We start from the raw sequence: 8,299 nt of genomic DNA on the forward strand, positions 1-8,299 counted from the left end.
TCCAGGGAGCAGGCAGCCTGTGCGCCCCCTGCCCGCCCGGCCCCTGAGGCAGTGCGCGTGCTGAGGCCGCCCGGCGCGCTTTCCACACCGCGGCCGCCCGGCGTTAACCCAGTCCGCGCATCGCGCCGTCAGCCGGGCTGGGCGAGTCGGGCCAGGGGAACGAACGCGGGGCGCTCCAAGGCGGGCCCCCTTTGCCCTCGCCAGGTTCCTAGTGCTACGGCTTGTTCCCGGCAGGGAGCGAACGGCGGGTGGCGGGAACTAACCCCTCAGACTCGGCCTATCGCAGCAAATCACCAAGTTTGGTTTGCTTTTATTTATTTGTCAGCGGGGTGGGCTGCGAGGGAAAGACCGAATCAGCACAGGGCCATTAGCGCCACCTCGCGCCGCATTCACCCCCCCGCACTCTGCGCTGCTGGAGATCAGAGCGAACTTTTCTCTAGTGTGTATCCAGGCATTCTTATTTCTGTGCAAACAAAGCGAGACCCTTTACTAACCTGGCACTCGGACTCGTGATTATAAGCATGAAAGGAAATGAAAACGATGCTGTATATTTCCCTGGAATTACCTGGGTTGATTACCTGCTTTTCCGCAGCTTTCTGATGTGGAATAGCAGCTGTACTGAAATGCAATTTACACCTTTACCCCTGTCTTCAGGAGATGACATCACATAAGAAATGCCATAGTGGGTCAGACCAATGGTCCAGCTAGCCCAGTATTTTTTCTTCTGACAGTGGCCAATTCTTTTTTAAAAATTATTTCCTTTAATATTCATTGGTCACATAAGTACATTTAACATTAATTAAAATTGTTAGGTGCTTCTTTTTATCCTAGCCTGGCTGTTCATCTTCAACTTAAAGTCACACCAGAGCTGTTTTTGGCATGTGGAGATACATCAGAGAGTCCTTACTTACCTATAAATTGCATTGATTTCAGCCCTTAATTTGGTTTCTATTTTGATCCAGTACACTAGCACCATTACTAGAGAAACCCAAGTTTCTGTCCTGACATAGGTAGTAGCAGAGGTGCTATTATTGGTGCATAAACACCAATAGTTATCAACTTTAACATCAAGCATTAGTATATAATAGACTACTGAAGGAGTTGTTTTTGACACATTACAAGAAGAATGAGCTGTCATCTTTACCTTTAAAAATCAAAATTTGCCAGATATTACTTCATAATATTCATACTGCTCTTGATTCCTTTCCTATCAGATTAAGGAGGAATAAAGCAAAACTAAAAACAGGATGTGGCACAGTTTTTAAACTACTGTGTAGAAGATAAGAGGCAAAAAAAAAAATGGTGTGTGTGTGTGTGTGTTGGGGGGGGGGGGGAATTTAACCACCCTCCCCCACAAACCTTTGAGTAATTTTATAATGTCTTTGGGTAAACAAATCCATTTTAGCCAAAGCAATAGAAGTGTTAGTTATAAGTAACTAGAAGTGTGGGATGTTTTGTTACTGGCGTCTACTATTTTTTCAGATGTGGCAATTTTGAGAATAAAAAATGTGCGTGTGTGTGTGGGGGGGGGGGGGAGGGGGAGGAGGGGGAAGGATCCATAGAGTGTGAGCTTGAGGTATTCAGTCTCCCATATAAGGAAGTTTCATTAGTTTTTCACTTTTGTATAAATGAAAACCTGCCATAAGGGTCCATCATATAAGTTTAAAGTGCCATCTTACATGTGACATAATTGCTAAATTCAGGAATCCTCACTAGCAGACAATATTTTAATAATTCATTTTGTCCCCAGCTAGCACTAATCTGTATTATTACTTCATCACTTAAAGGGATACAATCAGGGTTCATTAAAAAACAAACAAACAAATAAAATCCCCAAACTGAACAGAAATATTTTTCATGAAAAAAATGTTGAATGCAGCAAACATATTTGTAACACAAACATTTCAGGATCCTACTAATGACTGAGACCCAGAAAGTGGAACTGATGCTAACACAACCAGTTCTAACACACCTGCATCCAAGAATCAATACCCTTTACAAGAACTAAGTTGGAGAATTTTTTCAACACTGCCTAATGGGTTTGGACACCCAATTCACATTAAAATTAATGGAAATTGGGCAGCCAAATCATTAGTCAGCTTTGAAATCTCATCTTAGATACACACAGCTCACTGCACCCATGTGAGAGTATCTAACTAACTTATATGGCCCAACTAACTACACTATCAGAGTGCCTCACCATTTTTGATGTATGTCCCCCACATTATCTGTGTGAAGTAGGGCAGAACTATTCTTCCCAGGTACAGCTGGGGTGCTGTGGCTCAGGGAGCTTAAGGCCAGGACCCAAATCCTCAAAGGTATTTAGGCTCCTAACTCTCATGGGTTTCAATAGAAATTAGGATCCTAAATATCTTTGAGGAGCTAGGGGTGACTTGTCCAAGGTCACACAGGAAGTTTGTGATAAAGTAGAGACTTGAAGCTAGCTCTGCTAAGGCTTAGCTAGTGCCCTAACCTAATCCTCTTGTATTACAAGCAAGTAAACTGAGTTCAGAGAACTTGCCCATGGTCATAAATGTGTCTGTTACAGAGACAAGATTACTGACAGACTATGTGTCTCCTGTTTCCCAGTCCTATTCTTCAACCATTTGCTCTAAGTTATGAGGAAGAGGCTGAAACTCACTTGATTTTTGCATTTACCTCAGTTACAGTAATGAAAATAGACAAACGGTATAAGCGGAGAACACTAAATGAGATCAACTCACCCATGTGCAGCACACCATCCCTGTGATCCCTAGAACGGCCACCACAATGAAGGGAGATTAGTCATCAGCACTGAGTGCTGCTATTTGGCCAAACTTTTTAGTGTAGGGAATTCCATTGTGGTAGCTGTTTTCGTAGTGATACAGCAAGTCCTACTGCCCTGCGTAATTACTGCAGCAAATGTGCACAAGTTAATGGCAGCATACAGTGGGAAACGATATGCATGACTGCACCATATTTCATAGATTCTAAGGCTAGGAGTGACTGTTCTGGTTTGCTTAGTAAAAGTCTGACCTGCATAACACAGGCCATAATAATGACCCCAACCCATTTTCTTTTCCATACCCTCATCCCCTGCAACAGTCAGCTCTAGTGAGAAGTTCTTTTTCTTTTTAAACCATGTTGCCAAAGAAATATAGTGAATTGCAATTATCTGAAACAATAGCGCCATCCAGTGATGTATTGTGTTAATAACTTGGTATTTTTCACACTCATACAGTATTTGACTATTTAAATCAGCTTTGTTAATGAAAGGTGCCAGCTGATATTCAGCGGGGAGTGAAATTATTTGCATAAGAAATATACTAAATGCTAATTTTTGGCACCACATGCTATTTGTGTGTAATAGGATTACAGGTGTATGGGTATTCAGCTCTGCCTTTGTTTTTAATGGCATAGCTTTTTATGCACATTAATCAATCTGACTCAACTGTAATTAGAATATCAAGTCTGATGGAGATTTCATCCTTTTTAGAAATAAAATTACAGTTGCCTTTATATATTATTTGCTTTTTCTAAATGACAGTGTAAGAACAAATCCTATAAAAGAAGTATATGCATTAAGTAGGTTTGCAGATCAACTGGAGAACAAAAATAAGTTGGCAAGCAATAACAAATTCCACACATACAGTCAGGCCTTTTAGACTGAGCTGGTGTTCAGTGCAGTATTAACTCAAGGTATAACTTGAGTGTTGCCCCAATTCAACTCCCCTCCACACACATAAATGTCTAGCTGGAATAAAGAGGTGTTTTCAATTTTAGCTGGCCAGTCAGGGGTGTGGGTGGAAGCTCACATGCTATTTGAATTGGTAACACAATAGGGACCCAGCTGCTCTGTGTTGCTAATCCAATCACTGTGCAGTTCTAGTGTTAGAGCTTGTCTACACTTGGAAATGTACTGAAATAAGAGTGTCCCTGTGGGGGCTTATAGTGAAATAACTATTTCAGGATAATTATACCCAAAGATCTATCCAAATGTAGCCTAGTCCTTATTTTGCATTATGGTCCCTCACTTGAGCGAGGCTAACTCAAAACGAGATAAGTTGAGCTAACTGCACTGAAGATGTACCCTACATGAGTCTTTCTGCTCCCCTTTATACATTTCCTCCTCAGATAGAGGAAAAGGCCTTTTGTCTTATCGCCCATCTTGCTAACGCAAGATTTTTTCTTTGTGCTCCCTTGGCATTCTAGTCCTGTCTCTGTTCTTTCAGGTCTGACTACACCTTAGATCAATTCTAAGGCCTGAAGCTTTTGGGCTGATTCACCAATAACAAATAGCTGTTTACTACTTTTAAGAACTACATGATGGGCTAAATCCTTAGCTGAAGTCAAGCTGTACTTGAGGTTAAATTGGCTTTAAGCCACCATATATAAGCTGGGAGCTAGGCCAGTTCCTAGGTAGAAAGTGCAGCCTCAGCTATGCCCAGCTACTCTCTTCCACAAACAATCCCTCTCACAGATGGGGATTGCAAGAGTTCTCCCTGTCATACTCCTCCTCCACCAGCCATTACATCTATACTGAGGGCTGGTATAGGAACCACCTGGAGCGCTCCTGCCACAGGGAAATTCTAGTCTTCACAAATCTTAATGATGCTGGGGATTTGACTCAACAGTTCTACTCATCAGAATGTAAGCCAGATTTCTGTATTTATTGAACCATGGCACATGGTTAATTACATAATGCAGTAGGTAGGAACTGCCTTGGGCTTTTCTTGTTTTTTTCTTAGGTGCTGGAAACTGGCACTACAGCTCTCTCTCTAAATTTCCCCATGCTGCACTGTCTGTGCCTCAGCTCTGCTCTGGATGGATCATGTATTCAGCCTCCATGCCCATTTAGTCCCTTGGCACTATACTGAGACTGCCAGCAAGCCTATTTACCAACATGGTAGTTTTCAGATGGGGATACTTGTTCCTTAGCAATTGGACCCTGCTGTTTAATTCATCTCACATGGGTCAGTCAATCAATCATCACGTCAATTATTTCTACTTACTCCTGACCTAGGCTAGATTCATAGTTCAAGGGTCTTTTCTGCCACACTGCTTCACTGTTATATCAGATCTCCTATCCTATGCCAACACTCCTAAATGCTTACAATCCCCTTCATCCCACATCAGCTACCCTGCTGTTCTCAGTTACTCTCCTTTGGCTAATCCTAGCATCCTTGATGTAACAGTGTCCAATAAATAAATGGAACATTACAAAAAATTAGAAAGCACTGGATGGATGAATGCATCAAATTGCAGGGAGATATCATGTCACAAACCATCCTTTTCAGTAAAGCAACAACACATTAGGGATGCCCTGATGTGATGCTCTGGGATCTGGCCTAACATTTCATGGTAACATTGATATGTGTATCATAATGCAATTAACATACATACATTGCTAAACATTTACCCGAGAGAGAACATTGTCTCCTTTTTCCTCAAGCAGTAGCACACTACTACTAGAAAAGCAACACCAAGTCCCCTATTTTGTTTTCTACATTGATAAGGCCTTGCACAAATTCTGAAGACCCAAAATGAGAGCGAGATTGCAAGCTGCATGTGTTAAGGGACTGCTAGGCAGGGCTTAGAGAAATCTTTAAAACATTATGCTGAGCTACGATTTTTGCCTAAATGCGACTAGGAAGCTACAAGAATTCTCAGTTGTCCACTGTTAAGTAATCTAAAGGGGAGGGAGGGAAATGGGTTTGTATCTTGTAAACGTGTTGTTTTTATGACAATGACAACCTGAAAAGGGATTTTTTTTTAAAATTCTTCATTTTCTACATTATCAAGCCTCAAGTCTAATTTTTTTCTTGTTTGCTGGAGGAACTAGAGGTGGAGATTTGAAACTCCCTTGTCTCTTACATGAAGGGGCAGAAGTGTTGAATCTTTACAATTCGTGTTCCCACTGTTTAGCAGACATTTGCGTTAAATGGTTTTTATACCTAAGCAGTTGAAAACATTCCAGATAAAAGCCAGTTCTTTCCTCAATCAGATTGCACTTACGTGGCTTCAATGATGTCACAAGTTCTCCAATTGTGCATCACATCGTCCAGAAAAAAAGTTGATAAGACCCATATTTTTAATGTATAAAAGCATGTTGTTAAGGTCTTTATACATCCGGGAGTCAGATTGTGGTTTGGGAACCCCTTTCTGAGGAGGAAAAACAACATTCAACCTCCACGAATGGGTGTGTCTAGAATTTAACTCACTCAGTTAAACAGGCATAGACTTCAGAGTCCCCTAGCGTAAAGTCTATCACTTGCAAAGTTGCTGTCCAAGACTAGAAACCATAATGACCAAAAATAAGAGCCAAATGTAGTGGACTTAAAGAAACAGGCTGGAAAAACTGGGTGGGGGGATGGATGGATGAGGACTTTTATTTCCTTTTAGTCCTAGCTTGTATGTCTGACTCTGGCATGCAGTGGCCAAGTAGTCTATAGGATATAATGCATCATTAAAAAAAAAAGTGGTTCACTTTTAGTAGTATCTACTTTTACAAGTGCTCATTGATGTGCTGTGCTGTGCCATTAAACTGAGACACAGAGACCGCTGCATGCAGTGTACTGTTTTGGTAAGCCTCTCAGCTACTGGGAAGATTTCTTAGTTTTATCATTTACTATTTTGCCTGACATTCTGTCTAATGGGAATGTTTCCTGCTAGCATAGTAGTTTTCTGTATTACTCCTGGACAGCATCCATAGTGAGTGTGAGAAAGTATCTTCTGTACAGCATGTTTTACTGCTTATAGCTCCAGTTACCACACACTGTTTCAGAACTGAACAGGTTGTATACAGCTGCTTCTCCAGATATAAAATTCTTCAGTGTACAGGCATAGCTATTCCACACATTCTGATAAAGGCAACTACTACTGCGAAAGAGTCCTACACAATGTATTTAATAGGGGTGAAACCAGTAACACTTCTTAGGTTAGTATTCAATTTGCTCTTAGAAACCTATTGAATTTAACAGAGACTATCCTTTCTATAGTTTTATTTAAACCACTCTGCAAAATTCTGTAGCAAGGATATAACTGGCTCTTAAATTCAAAAACAACCAGAAACTCAGGTATCTGATAGATTAGTATTTTTAAATCCCTAGAGGAAAAGCAGGGGATAAAGACTGCGATAAAAGGTAGAAAGGCGGGTATATTGTATTTTGATGACAGGCAAGCCCAAGAGTGCTAACTGAGCAATATATCAAACACCAGATGGACTATTCTGTAACTCTCAATGAAGCAAAGACTGAACGTTTGCTGTGGGGATGGTAACTGAGCTCCTCAGTCATATTTTGTGGCAGGATATAGGTCTACTCATTCTGTAGGAAAGGGGAAAGGAATAATAGCAGGACTAGAAGAAGATACACCACTGCCTAGATCAGCAGGAAACTGAAGTGTTTTATAAAATGTAACATGTACCATTTCATAAGTGTGCATTCAGCGCTTTCCCTTTATGTGGTAAATTTTCCCACAGCAATAGGCATAATATGGGTTTAAAAATTAAAAATCTTTTAAGTAGCTTTGCATATATTGTAATTACACATCACATATTCCTTCGATGACGTAAACATGCACAAGCATAACCCAGTGGTCAGTGCATGTTACATGACATCCTCTGTGCATGATCCACAAAGGATGTGTGTGTAATACGCCACAGTGAGAGCCTGGCTATTTACCTCAAACTGTTAAAAAAAATCATGTTTTTAGGTGCATCTTTATCCACAGCATGCAATCACAGAGAAACATTCGCTTAGTCCTAACAGTAAGTCACTTAAGCACTTGACATGAATGGGATTTAAACATGTTTAAGTGCTTTCCTGAACAGGGATGAACTGGGGTCTTTTGTGAGATACCCTGGTCACTAGCTAGATTAGGGAATTGAGAATTAGGAAAGGTAGCTTCTACTCCTAACCCAGTTACTGACTTCCTGTATGACCTTGGGAAAGTCAAAACTTCTATGCCTCTTTCCTAACACACTTTTCCTTTCTTAAAACATTATTGCCTCATTTTTGTAAAGAATTTTAAGAGATGTGGATGAAAAGCACGAGATTACTACTACTTTTTAAATAAAACCTAATGAGATCTGCAGGATAATTTGCAAAATACACTTTTTTAATTTGTACACTATACTTTAAAAAAAGCAGTTGTTACCGTATTAAAAATCATTTAGAAACGAATCTCATAGCTTAATATTTCTTTTCAAGTCAGTAAAGACATTTACATAAAAACAAGGATTGTTTTACAAAGGTGGCCTGAAATGCTGTATTTAAAAATAATTTTACTGAATTTAAGATGTGCCAATCTTACAGCAGTT

The sequence above is a fragment of the Emydura macquarii genome, unplaced genomic scaffold (genome assembly GCF_026122565.2).
Source record: "Emydura macquarii macquarii isolate MOO-44397 ecotype Brisbane River unplaced genomic scaffold, CSIRO-AGI_Emac_v2 contig_2481, whole genome shotgun sequence".
Classification (NCBI taxonomy): domain Eukaryota; kingdom Metazoa; phylum Chordata; order Testudines; family Chelidae; genus Emydura; species Emydura macquarii.